The following is a 19,530-nucleotide window of genomic DNA, read 5'->3' on the forward strand; positions in this document are numbered from 1 at the left end:
TTATTATACCTGTTCTAGTACTTGCATTTTTATTTTTTTAACCCATTTGTGTTTATCATTTATAAATGTGATCACATATACTGCCTTGTTACATAACCTTGCTACAGCTGACTCATGACGAATGACGTTACCTATCCTCATTTGCAGTAATAGGTCAAAAGCAAATATTGTTATGCCTCAGCAATTAATTATCGATCCCAACGCAATGCATTGCTAACAAAAAATGTATTAACAGACCCAAATAATGATACCAGTTTGAGAAAGTTCTGAGTAATGCTGATCAGCTCTGAATAGTATGTCACTTCATTAATGACTTCTTAAAAATAAAAAAAATATATATATAAAATAATGCTTTGTAACTGGCTAATAACTGCCACTGTTTATTGTAACGAGACTACTTAAAATGCTCATGATTATTAATGCTATGACTGTAATTAACTGATTTTTAATAATGACTTCGTAATGATCTGAATAATACTGAATGAGGAACAATGTTTTATTGTAATGAGACTGCTTATAATGGCCATGATTATTAATGCTATGACTATAATTAACTGATTTTTAATAATGACTTCGTAATGATCTGAATAATACTGAATGATGAACAATGTTTTATTGTATTCATTACTTGCTGGCCACTGAGTGCCAATAATTAATGTCACTCAATGAATTATGTTATTAATTATGTCATTAATTAGCTCTTGTTTTCAATGTTGATACTTTGTAACTGGAAAAGAATGCGATTGTTTAATAATACTTTGTAATTAGGAGATGGCTAATGATTCTTACTGTATTGGAATGACAAATGATTAATTAACTATGCCATACTTTGTAACTGGAAAAGAATACTGGAAAAGAATGCGATTGTTTAATAATACTTTGTAATTAGGAGAAGGCTAATGATTAATACTATAATCAAATGACAAATGATTAATTACGCTTTGTAACTGGAAAAGAATGTGATTGTTTCATAATGCTTTGTAATTAGGAGAAGGCTAATAATTCTTACTATATTCAAATGACAAATGATTAATTACGCTTTGTAACTAGAAAAGAATGTGATTGTTTCATAATGCTTTGTAATTAGGAGAAGGCTAATAATTCTTACTATATTCAAATGACAAATGATTAATTACGCTTTTTGTAACTGGAAAAGAATGTGATTGTTTGATAATGCTTTGTTATTAGAAAAAAAGCTAATGATTCTTACGATATTGAAATGACAAGTAATTAATTATGCTTTGTAACTGGACAAGAATGAGATTACTATTGGAATGACAAATGATTAATTAACTATGCTATACTTTGTAACTGGAAAAGAATGCGATTATTTAATAATGCTTTGTAACTAGGAAAAGAAGGTTACTGATTCTATGTAAAACAATTAATGAACATTTTTCTGTAATACTACATACATGGTACAGAAATGTTCAATAACTGGGCTATGACTGCCGCAAACTACTAATGAAGAATGGTATGTGACTTAATGTCCTTCACCTTATGAGCTAACTAGCCTGAATTACTGCAATGTCCATTTGTCCTGTCTATCCTAATGATCATGGAGCACTATCTTTGGTTTTGCACTAATTCTACGTTGGTGTGCCTTGTAAGAGCGTGGTGTTGACACGACATGCTGTCCACCACCGTGACCGATGAAGACTTTATTATGGTCCCACTGTTTGGTGTACCTAGTGTACTGCCAAAATGAGAACATGGAACATTACTACGACAGTTCAGTGTCTTGGCTACACTGATAAATTCTGGTGGGAAAAGAACTTCAAATTGTGTCACTTGGTGTTGTACTTCTGTGGAAAGATATGGACTTTCAGAACAGCTGTGTGCAATCTAAAGTGCTACAACCATGATGCAATCCTTCCCTTTCCTATCCTAATTCTTGTCACATAGTGAAAATAATTTTTTTGCTAACATCATTTATGTTCATGGGTCATACATTTTTTTCGATTCGCTGAACTCCAGTGCGAGTACACTTATGGCACTTGTCGACATGTTGTTTTTTTGCCATTATGTTTATTTGTTGTGAAAATGCTAAAGACATTTTTTCGATTTGTTCTGAAGTACAGTATATGTGCACTCTTGTCTTTTATATTGTATATACATTTTTTATTTTGATGATATGTTTTGAACTACAGTGCATGTGCACTTATGTTAGGTGTTAATATGTTTTCTACTGAACTTCAGTGCCTGTGCACTTTTCTCATTTTTCAATATGATTTGTACTCATTCTGTATATTCAATACTTCAGTGCGTATGCACTTATGTCATTTGTTACTCATTGTATATACATTTCGTCATTTGCTGATATGTTCTGAACTGCAGTGCATGTGCACTCATGTCACTTGTCAACATGGTTTTTTTTGCCATTCTGTTTATGCTAAAGAATTTTTTCAGTGCGTGTGCACTTTGTTATCTGTCAAATAATTTTTATATACATTTTTCTGATTTGCTACTATGTTTTGTACTCACATTTTGTCTTTGTTGATATATTTTGTACTCGGTGCGTGTGCACCACATTTAATTTATGTACTAAATTTGAATATTCTGTAAATTGTAAAAATTTCTTGCGAAGGCAAGTCCAAATGACTCACCATCGCTGCCAAATTTTTGCCCCCCAGTGGAGGGTTATGAAACACGTATGTAACGTAGCAGCGATGGTGAGGCACGTTAAAATCTTTGACCAGAGAGCCTATTATCGTGGTTAGTCTGCGCTTGACCGCGCGAGTGTTGCGAGCAGTACGCTAGTAGTCGTCATGCAGAGCAGTCGGTCAGTAGTAGCAGCCCAGTGCAGTTGTGTGATGTAGTCTGTCGATAGCAGTAGCTCAGTTCAGTTGCGTCCAGCAGTACGCTAGTAGTAGTCGTGCAGTACAGTTGCGAGCAGTCTGTCAGTGGGCAGTCTGTGAGCAGTGCAGTATGTCGGTAGTAGCAGTCGAGTGCAGTTGTGTGTGTGAGGAGTCGGCGAGCGTCGACATGGCATTCTGGTCAAGATGCTGAATGAGGTATATTGTTAATTAAGGTAATCATCAGATAATGTAAAGTTTATTTATTGTAATTAATTTTCAACAAGTGCCCCAATAATAATTTTGATTTCAAAGCAATTTTTACAAAAAAAAAAGATTTATTTAATTGAACTAACGATTTCCTTCCACTTCCCTTAAAGAAAAGTCTCAGTTAAATTAAAAAAAAAAAAAAAAATATTATTTGCAATGCAGTTCCTCCAAGCCGTGCAAACAATAAGAGCAGAAATTTGACTAGCAGTTTCAATGAGGTAAGAATTTAATTCTGATTTTTGCACAGGGCCAAAGACCGATATTTTGGTTTAATTGAGCTTACATTGTCACTGAAGTTTCATTAGCATTGAATTGTTTTTCATTATTTTCGTGAGAGCTTACACCTTGAGTCAGATTGCGATTCTCATTTTTATTGTCATTAAATTTAATGGCTAGGGAGGTTACGCTCGGCTCCCATTTATTATTTTTTTTTATTATTTAAATATTTCTGTGGGCACGATATTGCCGCTTGGCTCCATTTCTATTAAATATTGTCATTTAAATTTTTGTGGGGAGGTTACAATGTTTAGCAAAAAATGATTTTCACTGTTAGGATAGGAAAGGGAAGGATTGCATCATGGTTGTAGCACTTTAGATTGCACACAGCTGTTCTGAAAGTCCATATCTTTCACAGAAGTACAACACCAAGTGACACAATTAGATGTTCTTTTCCCCTCAGAATTTATCAGCGTACCAAGACACTGAACTGTCGTAGTAATGTTCCATGTTTTCATTTTGGCAGTACACTAGGTACACCAAACAGTGGGACCATAATAACGTCTTCATTGCTCACGGTGGTGGACAGCATGTCGTGTCAACGCCACGCTCTTACAAGGCACACCAACGTAGAATTGGTGCAAAAACAAAATATAGTGCTCCATGATCATGAGGATGGACAGGACAAATTGACATTGCAGTAATTCAGGGTAGTTAGCTCATAAGGTGAAGGACATTAAGTCACATAATATTGAAAATTACAGTAGTAGTTTGCGGCATTCATAGCCCAGTTATTGAACATTTTTGTACCAAGTATGTAGTATTACAGAATAATGTTCATAAAATTAAATTATTGGCATCATGGGTAATCGTATTACAATAAACAGTGGCAGTCCTTGGCCAGTTACAAAGCATATTTAGTATGACAGAATAATGTTCATCAGAAGTCTTAATTGAAAAGGAGAGTCAATTATTGGCCTAGCATTAACATAATACATTGAGTGATACAAATTATTGGCACTCATTGGCCATTTGCCAAAATATGAAAAGTCAACATTGAAAACAAGAGCTAATTAATGGCATAACTAATAACATAATTCATTTAGTGACTTAATTATAGGCACTCAGTGGCCAGTTAGCAAAATATGAAAAGTCATAATTCATTTAGTTATATTAATTATTGGCACTCAGTGGCCAGCAAGTATTGAATAGTATAAAACATTGTTCATCATTCAGTGTTATTCAGATCATTAAGAAGTCATTTTTTAAAAATCAGTTAATTACAGTCATAGCATTAATAATCAGCGGCATTATAAGTAGTCTCATTACAATAAACAGTGGCAGTTATTAGCCAGTTACAAAGCATTATTTTATATATTTATTTTTTTTGTCTCATTAAGAAGTCATTACTCAAGCGACATACTATTCAGAGCTAATCAGTATTATTCAGAATTATCATAAACTAGTGACATTATGTGGGACTGGTAATACATTTTTTTTTGTTAGCAATGCATTGCGTTTGGATCGATAATTAATTGCTGAGGCATAAGACTATTTGCTATTGACCTATTGCTGCAAATGAGGATAGGTAACGTCATTAGTCATGAGTCAGCTGTAGCAAGGTTATGTAACAAGGCAGTATATGTGATCACATTTATAAATGATAGACACAAATGGGTAAAAAAAATAAAAATGCAAGTACTAGAACAGGTATAATAAGTAACAGGTTTAGTAAGTGTCATGAAAAGCTTCTCCTGAAAAAAATACAAAATGGATTATTGAGCTGAAAGAAGAAACGCATACTATGCTGAAAAGTAGTGAACTTCGAATTAACAGGTAGTGAAATGTGTATAAGATGTGTTCCATAGCTGTCCTTTCCAAAAGCTTCAGTCATCATACCATGCAATATAACACCTGCTGTCAAAGCAAACTGCAACAAATACTTAAATAACTACATAGCATAAATACATAACTTCAACATTATCCTCATCTGTAAAGAAAAAAAAACTTCATTATCCATCACTTCATTATCCATATTATCATAACTTCATTATTATCATCACCTGTAAAGAAAAACTTCATTATTCATAACAGCATATTCTTCATCATTAATCATCAGCATTCATTATGATCTGCAAAAAATCACTTCATTACTCATTACACAACTATTCCTTATCTCTAGCATATTTCATCACTAAAACTAAAATGTGTAGTTCTGTCTGACAGCCTGCATCAATCGCCTTGTATTCTGAAAGAAAACATTAGTTAAGACTGCTATTCTACGATGAGTATAGTATATTCTTGTTAATGCTTGTTAATCCTGATCCATTTACTCTTCCTCATAAAGTTATTGCATCTTCTTTCGTTTATTCCGTAGGTGAAATTCCCATTTCTGTTGAATTTATTTCTTACACGCATCATTTCTTTCTGAAATTGATGAACAGAGATTAATGTCTTACATTTAAATCATATACCCATTAAATAATGACTGGTTAATGGTGACACAATTAAGCATACAGCATAACATGACAGAAAACGTAATATGTCAAAGACCTTGACAGTGTTCAGATGCAAAATGTACAGAGAATATCACAATGCAGCGGCAAAAAATGTAAAACTGTCACGATGTTGAGATACCATAGGGCAAAAAGAATGTCAAAATCAACTGGTGTGTTATACCTTAACTATTTCACAGGGCATACAAACAAAACTGGAATACAATCATATATAAAAAGACAAAATGCGACGTTCGTTGTGTTCAGCTTGTATGTAGTGTAGTTAATAGAGGCGAGAATTAAAGACTTTAATGGAGAGAGAATGTGATAAAATTAATACGTCATTACATAGAATTGCATAATTATTCATAAAATACGTAAGTTCATCTGGAAAAATATGCACGGTCTGATGTGTAACGACAAGAAAAGCGACCTGCTAACCTTACCTTGCCGGGCACTTGCCAAGAAAAATACGATAATCATAAAAAATTAGTCATGTGAATATAATTGCATTAGTAAATGGCATCATAGTGTGTTGAATCATACAGTGTCTTCATTCAATAAAGGGTTTAATATTTGACCAATGGTGGTTGCCTTTCGATTTTCTGGTTCTCAAAGTTTCGACGTGTACAACATTGGGGTGAGGGGTGCTGCAAATCCGATATGGACCTGCGTATAGAAGTTCAAATTTACTGCACTTACCTTTTAATTTGCTGGATAAATAGTGTGTACGTACTAATATTTTCTGTCCAACGTGAAAGTCGCGGCGTGTACAAACCTGTTTTTGCTGTCTTCTCCGGCGCTCTGCGGCACGTTTGATGTTGTTCAGCGCAATGTCAATTATTTCGTGGTGTCTTAGTTGACGACATTTAGGGAAGTTTACTAATTCTTTAATTTTGTTTGGTGGTTCAACGGTTTTCAGTATAACAGACGGAGATAGCATAGTGGATTCATTTGGAATGGAATTAATTACACTCCTGGAAATGGAAAAAAGAACACATTGACACCGGTGTGTCAGACCCACCATACTTGCTCCGGACACTGCGAGAGGGCTGTACAAGCAATGATCACACGCACGGCACAGCGGACACACCAGGAACCGCGGTGTTGGCCGTCGAATGGCGCTAGCTGCGCAGCATTTGTGCACCGCCGCCGTCAGTGTCAGCCAGTTTGCCGTGGCATACGGAGCTCCATCGCAGTCTTTAACACTGGTAGCATGCCGCGACAGCGTGGACGTGAACCGTATGTGCAGTTGACGGACTTTGAGCGAGGGCGTATAGTGGGCATGCGGGAGGCCGGGTGGACGTACCGCCGAATTGCTCAACACGTGGGGCGTGAGGTCTCCACAGTACATCGATGTTGTCGCCAGTGGTCGGCGGAAGGTGCACGTGCCCGTCGACCTGGGACTGGACCGCAGCGAAGAACGGATGCACGCCAAGACCGTAGGATCCTATGCAGTGCCATAGGGGACCGCACCGCCACTTCCCAACAAATTAGGGACACTGTTGCTCCTGGGGTATCGGCGAGGACCATTCGCAACCGTCTCCATGAAGCTGGGCTACGGTCCCGCACACCGTTAGGCCGTCTTCCGCTCACGCCCCAACATCGTGCAGCCCGCCTCCAGTGGTGTCGCGACAGGCGTGAATGGAGGGACGAATGGAGACGTGTCGTCTTCAGCGATGAGAGTCGCTTCTGCCTTGGTGCCAATGATGGTCGTATGCGTGTTTGGCGCCGTGCAGGTGAGCGCCACAATCAGGACTGCATACGACCGAGGCACACAGGGCCAACACCCGGCATCATGGTGTGGGGAGCGATCTCCTACACTGGCCGTACACCACTGGTGATCGTCGAGGGGACACTGAATAGTGCACGGTACACCCAAACCGTCATCGAACCCATCGTTCTACCATTTCTAGACCGGCAAGGGAACTTGCTGTTCCAACAGGACAATGCACGACCGCATGTATACCGTGCCACCCAACGTGCTCTAGAAGGTGTAAGTCAACTACCCTGGCCAGCAAGATCTCCGGATCTGTCCCCCATTGAGCATGTTTGGGAGTGGATGAAGCGTCGTCTCACGCGGTCTGCACGTCCAGCACGAACGCTGGTCCAACTGAGGTGCCAGGTGGAAATGGCATGGCAAGCCGTTCCACAGGACTACATCCAGCATCTCTACGATCGTCTCCATGGGAGAACAGCAGCCTGCATTGCTGCGAAAGGGGGATATGCACTGTACTAGTGCCGACATTGTGCATGCTCTGTTGCCTGTGTCTATGTGCCTGTGGTTCTGTCAGTGTGATCATGTGATGTATCTGACCCCAGGAATCTGTCTATAAGGTTTCCCCTTCCTGGGACAATGAATTCACGGTGTTCTTATTTCAATTTCCAGGAGTGTACATCTTGGAATGAGAGTATGTGTGTATCCCAATCAATATGTCTTTTGTGGCAGTATATTCTGCACAGCTTACCAATTTCTTTCATTAATTGTTCACAGGGGTTCGAAGAAGCATGGTACTTGGATATATAAATCGGAGAAATGTTTCTAGCTCGTAACATGCGTGTCCATATGCCAGAACGAAATTGTGATCCATTGTCAGAAATTACTTTCATCACATGCCCTACATGAAATAGAAAATGTTTTACAAATGCTTTTGAAACAGTTTTAGCAGTAGCTTTGCGTAACGGAGTGAAAGTAACAAATTTTGAAGTGAGCTCCACAGCCACAAAGATGTAGCAAAAACCTCTGTTAGTTCACGGAATCGGACCAAAAATGTCTACAGCGGATATATGTTTTAATTTAACAGGTACAATGGGATATAAAGGAGGAATATGTGAAGTGGTGTCTGATTTAGCTTTCTGGCAAATTTTACAAGACGCTAAAACTCGTCGTATACGTTTCTCCATGTTGGTAAAATAACAGTTCTGTCTCAGTATAAGAAAACATTTTCGTGCTCCGTAATGTGCGTAACTTAAATGAGTGTACCAGATTAATTTGTTAACAAGTTCGTCAGGAATGCATAATAACCAATTGTTGCTGTCTGGATGAGAACGGCGAAACAGAATATCATTGCGTACAGTGTAGTGGTTCCTAATCGTAACATTATTCTTATCTTGCCAAAGGTGTTTAATTTCTTTCCACACATTGTCTTTACTTTGCTCTTTTGCTATGTCCTGTAATGACGATGAAATAAAATTTTCAAATGCTACTTGCTGAATGTACATGACACTGAAATTTGCTTTGCAGAGGTTGGTTGCTACGTCTTGCTGATTGTTGCTGAGAGAACGCGATAGTGCGTCTGCTATAACATTTTGTGTGCCGGGAATGTGAACTATTGTAAAATTAAATTCTTGTAAATAAAGTTTCCATCTGCTTAATCTGTCGTGAGTGAATTTAGCCGAAAGTAAAAATTGTATCGCTCTGTGGTCTGTGTAAACGGTGGTATGTCTGCCATAAAGAAAGTACCTAAATCTCGTGAAAGCCCATACAACACATAATGTTTCAAGTTCTGTAACAGAATAATTTCGTTCAGCAGGTGACAGAATGCGGCTTGCAAATGCGATGTTTTTAATTACTGTTGAACCATCTTCTTCAATTACCTGGAAAATATGTACGCCTAAAGCGGTGTTGGAACTGTCGGTGGCAATGGAAAAATTTCTAGTAAGATCTGGGTGCGATAAAAGTGGAGCATTCAAGAAAGCATGTTTCAGGTTCACGAACTCTGAGTGTGCTTGCTTATCCCATGACCAAATACTGTTTTTACCTGTTAATTGGCATAACCATGGTGTGTCTAAAGCGGAGTGATGAATAAATTTACGAAAAAAATTAATTAAACCCAAAAAACTGCGTAATTGCTTCTTCGTTGTAGGAACAGTAATGTCACGTAGAGCTTGAAGTTTTTCCGGATCAGGTGCAATGCCTTCTGCTGAAATTACGTGTCCAAGAAATTTTATAGAAGTTTTGCCAAAGTGCGATTTACTAAGGTTAACTGTAAGTCCTTGTGCATGGAAAGTTTGTAACAAACGTTCAAAAATCACATTGTGTTCAGACCAGTTAGCTTCTGCAATAAGAATATCGTCTACGTACGTCGTAATTCTGTCTTTAAGTTCTGTCGGAAGTATTGTGTTCAAACCGCGAATAAAAGCTGCTGAAGAAATAGTTAATCCGAATGGTAATTTGCAAAATTGATAACAGTCGCCGAAACAGAGAAAAGCTGTATATTTTCTGCAATTTGGATGAAGTTGAATTTGCCAAAATCCCGATTTTAAATCTAGTGTACAATAAATAGCAGTACCGTGAAATTTCTGTAGAAGTTCCTCTGATGTCTGTGGTCGATCTGTTTCATTAATAATAATGTCATTAATGTGACGTGAATCAAGTACAAGGCGAAGTGAGCCATCTTTTTTCTTAACAATATGTAGCGGGTTTATGTACGGACTAACTGCCGGTTCAATAATTCCTTGGTCAAGCATATCCTGCAATTCTTTTTTAAAATGTTCTCTGTGAATATATGGAATGGGATAATGCTTTGCTTTAAATGTATCGTGCTGTTTGACTTGAAATTCATACATAAATCCGGACATAGTACCAGGAATATTGTCAAAAACTGGAGCTTGCTGTAAAAGAATTTTGTGTAACTGCGTGCGTTCGTCGTCTGTATTTGCACTGCTTTGTTTAACCTTATCGGAAATCATCTGCATTACGTCGTAGTCAACTTCGTCTGGAGTATTATAGTTGTGTACGTACGTATCAGTGAACAATGTGGGATTACAGTCTATGTTACGTGATATGGAAATGACCTCTGTGCGGTTTATTGTTTGTTCTTCCGCAGATAGTGAGTGCTGAAATTCTAAAGCAAGTTGTACATTTTCATCCTTTAACATTAAATAAGAATTCTGAAAATCAATAACTGCGTCATGTTGTACCAGAAAATTCGTACCTAAAATAACGTCTGTTGTCAATAAAGGAACAATCCAAAAATTAGAGTGAAACGTATGACCTCCAATACAAAATGATAAGTGCGTCTGTAATTTAACGTCTACTCCTTTACTCGATACTGCTCCTTTTACTTTCGTTTTGCCTAATGGTTGTGTGGGATACGTATTCTCTTTGTTACACTCGTTCAAAGTCTCCTCATTTATTACTGATATAGGTGATCCGGAATCAATTACTGCTGAAAATTTCGATGAACCAATTTTAATTTCGATAACAGGATGTGAAATGGATTTCTGAACGATTGGTCTTTCCTGCAAAAGAGTGTCTCTGATGTCGTCAAAGGTAATTACATTTTCGAGAACAACATTTTGCGTGTCAAAGGTAGTGCTTGTGTTATTGGAAGATGCGTCCTGTGCAGTATCTAGTCAGATTCTATCTGACGTGTTATTATTATTAGGAGGATTCTGTGGCATTTCTACTATTTGAACTGTTCTATTACTTCTTCCAGACGTGTTACGCTCTGGATGATACCTACTGTCGGGTTCATTCATGAGAATATGTTCTTGTTGATTACTTTGTTGCTGGTAAGACCGACTGTTATTAAACGTATGTTGGTAATTATGCTCATTGTTTTTACGTCTGTCGTGAAAGTCATTCCTATACGGTGCATTGCGATAGGAATTGAAATACTGTCTTCTCTGTACGTAGTTGTTTCCTTGCTGCCGTGCGTTACTATTTGTTGGATCTGGGACTATACGTGCACGCGGCGGAACATTAAAGCCTGGTTGACCTTGTGCATTACATTGTTGGTTATGTATTCCAACCGGCTGACTTTCATGCTGTTGCGGTGGAAAACGTCTATTGTTACCAAAATGTGCTTCCTGTTGCTGAAAATTTTGACGATATTGATAATCTGAATTTTGTCTGTTATTAAAGTTTTGGTAGTTGTCGTTCCTAAAGCGTCTGTTACCTTTTCTATTAAAATTACGCGTCTGATCATAATTGCTGTACGTTTGTTGGCCTTGGTTGTTATACGTGAAGTTTTTATTTACGAAAGAATAGTCTGATTGCTGCACTTCTAAAAGCTGTAAAAGATCTCTGAATGCTGAAATGTTTTCTTTTTGCTGGCCTGTTAGAAGTGACACTCTTAATGACCGTGGTAATTTAGAGATGCATAATTGAATAAGTGCCGATTCACTGTACGGTTCACTTAAGTACTGGTTTTGTTGCACCATGTGCTCAAAAAATTGCGTCACACTGGGAAAATTTGAGTTCTCGTAATTCGGCAAACTAATTAACTGATCTTTAATTCCGCGCTGTGTCGTTTTCGACCAATACGCAGACAGAAAAGCATTCTGAAATTCCTCTACTGAGTAGCATTGCCTCGCGATCGGTCTCATACGAGTTGCCGGTTCGCCTTCCAAAAAACTGCAAATAAATTCAAGTTTATGCGTTACGGGCCAAGTCGGTGGAAAAGCAAAGCTAAATTGTTGAATCCAATCCAGTGGGTGAATCTGTGTTCTGTCATTCTTAAACATTTTAAACTTTCTCACTGACAGAAAATGTTTGTAATCAAAATTATCGTCTCTATGTGATTGAACAGGTTCAGGATTGTAAGAGAATCTATTGAACTGTGGTTGTTCAGAATCTAAGTCCTGTACTCTCTGTATATTACCCAAATTATACGCGTTGCGCGAGTCTGACAGATGTTCGCAAAGTGGCGTCTGCTGTGATGTGTTATTAACTGAAATACTTTTCATCTCTGTTACTTCTTGTTGTAAACTCGATAACTTTCTACGCAACGTGTTATTAGACGAATCAATCTCATTAATTGTCTGCTGTAAATTTTGAAATTCTGGTGTTTGGTTAAATGAAACCGGTGCAGTATCGTCTGATTTATTATCATTATTACTTTCAATAGCATCAATACGACTGGCTAATTCATCATATTTTTCAGTCAGTATTTTTGCCTGATCATCGGTTTTAGAATCGGACGCATTAATCTGTTTTTGCAACTTACGCGTAGTTTCGCTCAGTTTTTTAACATCAGCTTTGATGACATCGCAATCTTGTGTTAGTTCTAATTGTTCGAGTCTTTCGGTCACTGTTTGAAAATCGGTTGTGTATGTGTCTGTTTTCGATTTAAGGTCAGAAATTTCGTCACGTAATTCTGTGTTCGACTGTTTGATGGAATTAATTTCGTCGGACACTGTAGCAATATTATTGTCTACATACGTTTTTGCCTTCGCAAACATTTTACGTTTGTCTTCCTGTCTCTGTGCTGTGATTGTTTCCATTACTTGTCGTTTCACTTTGTTTTGATCCTGAATAAATTTACGGAAACGCGTATCACTGTTTTGTATTTGGTGATTAAGACGTTCGTTAATTTGAGAGTTCTGTTGCTCGAATTTCGCGTCAATCTTTTCATCCATTGTGCGCGAAAGTTCTGCTGTCATTGTTTTAAACTCGTCGCGTAATTGTGTAGCCTTTTCAGAGCATTGTTTAGCGACTGTACTAATTTCCGCTCTAAGTGTTTCTGTTGCGGCTGTTTGCATTTCCCTTAATTCTTGAGCAACAGATCTAATTTCTTCGCTATTTTTTCTTGAACAAGCCTCAATTTCCCCGCGCAACTGTTCCTTAGTGTCATGACACTGTGCGGCAACGGCTCTAATTTGTTCACTAAGCTGTCTGGAATTGTCGTCTAATTTTTCATTTAATTGTTGTTTGAGTTTTTCGTTATCTTGTTTGACCTGTTCACTAAGTTGTTTGAGATTTTCGTCATTATTGTCAAGTTTTTCATTTAAGTGCTGTTTGAGATTTTCGTTATCTTGTTTGTTATCTTCCCTCTGTTGTCTGACCTGTTCACTAAGTTGTTTGAAATTGTGTAGCAAAAATGCCATAATTGGATCCGATAGAAAATTAGCATTTCTGTTCTCTGTGCTAATTAATGCTGGATCTGGAATTGTCTCATTTTCCGTAACCATTTGGTTATTCTGAGATTCACAAAAAGGTCTGCTTATCGAATGTACACTGTGCGTCGCTATTTCGGAATTAGATAGATCCGTCCTACTTTCAGTACATTGACCATTTTCATTCGAAAAATTTGTCTGTACATTATTTGAATTTTCTAAATCGGGTGTGTTAAGCTCGGCAGCGCTCATTACTATAGACCGCTCCGCGTCATCAATTGTCGTCAAATTAACAGACGAGACAATTGAGTTCGTTTGTTCATCATTAAGGTAAAAGTCATCATTAGTGGTTGGAATGCACTGATTGTTAGTGAACGCAGGATTGTCATCATTACACTGCGTGTCACAATTACTATCGGTCACGCTGTTTAAGTCGGTAATTTCATTCAAAATACCTCGCGATACACTATTCACAGTCTTTCGCGGCATTTTCACAATAGTCACAATTATTCACAAAAGAAATAAGCACAAATACAAAAAGGCAACAAACAAATATAACAGAGCAACGAATTGCCGTGGACCTGTAGAAAGAAAGTCACAAGATTAGTAAAAGCGTTGCGCCAAATCCTAGTTATATCTAAGCAAATAAGAGCAGATATCTGACTGTTTTTCAAAAGACTCTCAACGAAATACGATCCTGGACTGGGTGTCGCCAAGTGTAACCTCCCCACAAAAATTTAAAAAAGATATTTTATTTTAAATGCTGATGGACAATGTGCTAAGTGTAATCTCTCCACAGACTTTTTAAAAGATATTATTTTAGTAGAAATGGGAGCCAAGCGTAACCTCCCTAGCAATTAAATTTAATGACAATAAAAATGAGAATCGCAATCTGACTCAAGGTGTAAGCTGTCACGAAAATAATGAAAGACAATTCAGTGCTAATGAAACATCAGTGACAATGAAAATTCAATTAAACCGAAATATCGGTCTTTGGCCCTGTGCAAAAAAAAAAACATAATTAATTTCTTACCTCATTGAAACTGCATGTAAAATTTCTGCTCTTATTGTTGGCCACGGCTTGGAGGAAACGCATTGCAAATAATTTTTTTTTTTTTTAAAATTAAACTGAAACTTTTCTCTAAAGGAAATGGAAGGAAATCATTGGTTCAATTAAATGGTTTTTTTGTAAAAAAATTGCTTTGAAATCAAAATTATTATTGGGGTGATTATTGCACAAATTAGTTACAGTTGATTTGCATTATTAGCTGAGCGCATTTAAAAATAATATACCTCATCCTGAATCTTGACCAGAATGCCGTGTCGACGCCCGCCGACTCCACACACACAACTGCACTCGACTGCTACTACCGACATACTGTTCTGCTCACAGACTGCCCACTGACGGACTGCTCGCACGACGACTACTACTGACCGACTACTGGACGCAACTGAACTCAGCTACTGCTACCGAGCTACTGCTCGCAACTCTCGCACGGTCAAGCGCAGACAAAGGCTTTCTGGTCAAAGATTTTATCATGCCTCACCATCGCTGCTACGTTACATACGTGTTTCAAAGTAAACGCGCAACCGAAATTTTTCAGAGCGCGCAATGTTCTCCACGCATTGCGTGATGAGGTCGCAAAAACATTACACGATTTGGAATCACAAGGTGTAATTGAACGTGTGCAGGCTTCTCTCTGGGCATCACCCTTAGTAATTTTGCCAAAATCTTCCAGAAAATTAAGACTTTGTGTGGACTTCAAGGCAACAGTGAATCCACAACTCATGACGGCAACTTTTCCTTTACCCCGCCCGGAAGATCTTTTTGATAAACTGTGCCCGGGTAAATATTTTTCGAAGTTGGACTAGCAGATGCGTACTTGCAAATACCGGTGGACGAAGAATCCCAGCGCGTTTTGGTGGTTAACACGCATCTTGGTTTGTATCGATTCAAACAGCTGCCATTCGGGTGTGCATCCGCCCCTGCATAGTTTCAGCAATATCTACAAACTGTTTGTGCGTCGGTCCCTACTGCAGCAAACTATCTGGACGATATTGTGATATCTGGAAAGACGGAAGAAGAACATTTAGCCAATCTCAGAACATTATTTCAGGTCTTGCGACAAAATGGTCTTCGCTTGCGTAAGGACAAATGTGTGCTTTTTGCTCGTGACTTACCCTATCTGGGACATGTACTCAATGCCCAAGGCATTCATCCCAGTCCAGAGCACCTCCATGCCATACAAGACTTGCCTTCGCCGCAGAATTTGAAGCAGCTACAGAGTGTGCTGGGAAAAATTAATTATTATAACCGTTCTATCCCACACGCCTCTTCCATTTCAGCTCCGCTTCATAGCTTACGCCGTAAAGGTGTTCCGCTCGTCTGGACGACGGAATGCGAACGCGCCTTTCGCCAGTTGAAATCGGCGTTGCTTTCCAATACTTGCCTTACGCCATTCGATCCCCGGAAGCCCCTTTTGTTGATGGTGGATGCATCGGACTTCGGCATCGGTGCTGTGCTTGCGCACGAAGATGGCTCGCACGATCGCCCTATTGCCTTTGCGTCCAAATTGCTCTCGTCTGCGCAACGAAATTATTCACAGATCGAGAAAGAAGCATTGGCTCTCGTATTTGGTGTTACATAGTTACATGATTTCTTGTATGGTCATCACTTTACCATCAACACAGACCACAAACCTTTGAAATCGCTTTTTCATCCGACCAAGCCTGTACCTCCACGTACAGCGCAGAAATTCATTCGCTGGTCTATTTTCCTCTCGCAGTACCGCTACGATATCTTGTAACGGTCAACTGCTAAGCACGAAAACGCCGATGTGTTGTCCCGTTTGCCTGTTGCTGAGGATGGAGCATTCGAATCCTCCGAACTTTCTTGCATGTTCATTGATTCGGAAACCGATGACGCGGTCGAATCGTTTCCGATTGATTTTCGTCGTGTAGCTACAGCCACAGCTGCCGACCCTGTCCTTGCTACCGTTCTGCGTTTCGTTGCTACTCAATGGCCCTTGTCAAAGTCACGGATCGGGGATACGTTGGTTCGCCGATTTTTTTCTCACTAGGAGAGACTTTTTGTACGACTTGGTGTTTTGCTGTTGCGTTCTGATAATGATCAGTCCAGGGTTGTGGTCCTACGTTCGTTACAGTCCTCTGTCTTACGGCTTCTCCACCAAGGACATTGGGGTATAGTGAGAACGAAACAACTTGCTCGTCAGCACTGTACTTGGTTCCGAATCGATGCTGCGATTACGAATATGTGCTCTTCTTGCATGGGGTGTGCCGAACAACAATCATCACCACCACGGAAATTCTTTGCATGGCCAAAAGCCACTTCCCCTTGGCAACTCTTACACATCGATTTTGCTGGTCCATTCTGGAATGCTCGATAGTTGGTTGTGGTCGATTCATTCAGTAATTTTCCTTTTGTTGTCTGGTTGTCTTCCACGACGTCATCTGCCACCATCCAAGCGTTATCCGCTATCTTTTGCATTGAAGGTTTTCCGCCGACTATTGTTTCCGACAATGGCCCACAATTCATGTCCGCAGAATTTCAGTCATTCTGCAGGGCCAATGGTATTCAACATCTGACATCCGCGCCGTTTTCGCCTCAGTCAAACGGTGCCGCTGAACGACTGGTCAGGACTTTCACGTCACAGATGTTGAAGTTGAAAGAGTCGCATTCTCGGGAGGACGCGTTGTTGCTCTTTTTGCCCTCGTATCTCTCTCAGCCCCGAGATGGTCGCTCGCCGGCTGAGTTGCTTCACGGTCGCCCTCATCAAACCTTGATGTCTTTGCTACATCCGCCGCATCAGGTTCCTGTGCAGCGGCAGACACCTGCTTTTGCCCCAGGCGGCGTTGTCTACTACCGCAACTATCGAGGTTCACGGCGTTAGCTCGAAGGGCGCATTCTTCGCTGCCTCGGCCGCGCTATGTATCTGGTTTTGGGGGCCTCTGGTGAGGTGCGTCGGCATCTGAATCAGCTGCGCCTCTGTCTTCGCACGGGTTCTGCCGCTCCCCGTCTGCTTTCAGCGACGGCGCCGTCCGGTCAGCGCCCTGGGGACCCATCTACTGGCTCGCCTCAGCCCCAGGTGTTACCAACGATGCCTTCCATTATGCCCCATGGCGACGCGCCGCCGCCGCCGCCGCCGCCGCCGCCGCCTGTTCTCCCGCCGGCGACGCCCGCAGTGGACGCGTCGCTGCAACCGCCGGGCGCCTCCCTGTGTCCCGCGCCGCCGATCGCTTCCCGTGACCAGTTGTCCTCCGCCATGGAACTCTTGCCCGCTCCGAACCATATGTCGTCTTCGCCCGTCGGGTGCCCCGGCCCGATGGAGGTCGACCCTTCGGCCCCTCCTGTCTCTCTACGGGCGCATACACCGCATGTTGGCGTGCACCCTGGAGCAGGTTTTCAGGCGTTTCCTCGCTCCCCACGGACCGAATGGCAGGGTGCGGGTGACACAGCCTCGCCTGTTGTTAGGCTCCCCACCTCGTCGCATATGTCAACATGGGGTCCTCCACACGGCGGGCGGATGCCTTATGCCACAACCGTGCGCCGATTTGCGGGGGGGAGAATGTGGTGTCACCGCCAGACACCACACTTGCTAGGTGGTAGCCTTTAAATCGGCCTCGGTCCGTTAGTATACGTCGGACCCTCGTGTCGCCACTATCAGTGATTGCAGACCGAGCGCCGCCACACGGCAGGTCTAGAGAAACTTCTTAACACTCGCCTCAGTGGTACAACCGACTTTGCTAGCGATGGTTCACTGACAAAATACGCTCTCATTTGCCGAGACGATAGTTAGCAAGCCTTCAGCTACGTCATTTGCTACGACCTAGCAAGGCGCCATTACCAGTTACTATTGATGCTGTAAAACATGTACCGTCAAGAGCGACGTTCACCATTTATGGATTAAAGTTAAGTATTCCACCTGCTACGTCAGTTTTTTCTAAAGTCTAATTTCCTTGTCCTGTTCCAGACCTCACGCCAGCCTGCGTGAGCTAAAACGCGTGCCTTTCGGCTTCCTCTAGTACACCGGGTTGGCTCTCTTGCCAACCCACAACACTTACCAACTGGAATCAGGACTCATCTGACAAGACCACGGATTTACCGTCGTGTAGGATCCAACCGATATGGTCAAGAGCCCAGGAGAGGCGCTGCAGGCGATGTCGTGCTGTCAGCAAAGGCACTAAAGCCACTCGTCTGCTGCCATAGCGCATTAACGCCTAATTTCGCGAACACTGTCTTAACGGATGCGCTCGTTTTGCGTTCCACATTAATTTCCGTAGTTATTTCACGCATTGTTGCTTGTCTGTTAGCACTGGCAACCTTACGCAATTGCCACTGCTCTCGGTCGTCAAGTGAAGGTCGTCGGCCACAACATTGTATGCTGTGAGAGGAAATGCTTGAAATTTGGTATTCTTGGCCCACTCTTCACACTGTGGATCTTGAAATACTGAATTCCCTCACAATTTTCGGAATGGAATATCCCAAGCATCTAACTCCAGCTACCATCCCGCGTTCGAAGTCTGTTAGTTACCGTCGTGTGGCCAAGATCACATGAATCACCTGGGTAAAAATGACAGCTTTGATACTGCACTGCCCTGCTATCTCTTGTGTGCGCAATATTAGCGCCGTCTCTATATCTGAGTGTTGCTATCTCATGACCTTTTGTCACCTCAATATAAATCACATTCCCAAGTGGCACGATAAAATAATGAAGTCGTATGTCAACAGCGTATTCATTATTCCGCTGGAACTTTCTAAGAGGAGGAACAGAATTAATGACGACCTCTTGTTACCTCAAAAAAATAACATCAAACCTGTTACAGAATTTTAATTTTAATCGCAAAACACTTTTACGCTTTCGCCATAAACGATGCATATCGCGAGTCCTTAA

Source organism: Schistocerca serialis, chromosome 7 (assembly GCF_023864345.2).
Source record: "Schistocerca serialis cubense isolate TAMUIC-IGC-003099 chromosome 7, iqSchSeri2.2, whole genome shotgun sequence".
Lineage (NCBI taxonomy): Eukaryota > Metazoa > Arthropoda > Insecta > Orthoptera > Acrididae > Schistocerca > Schistocerca serialis.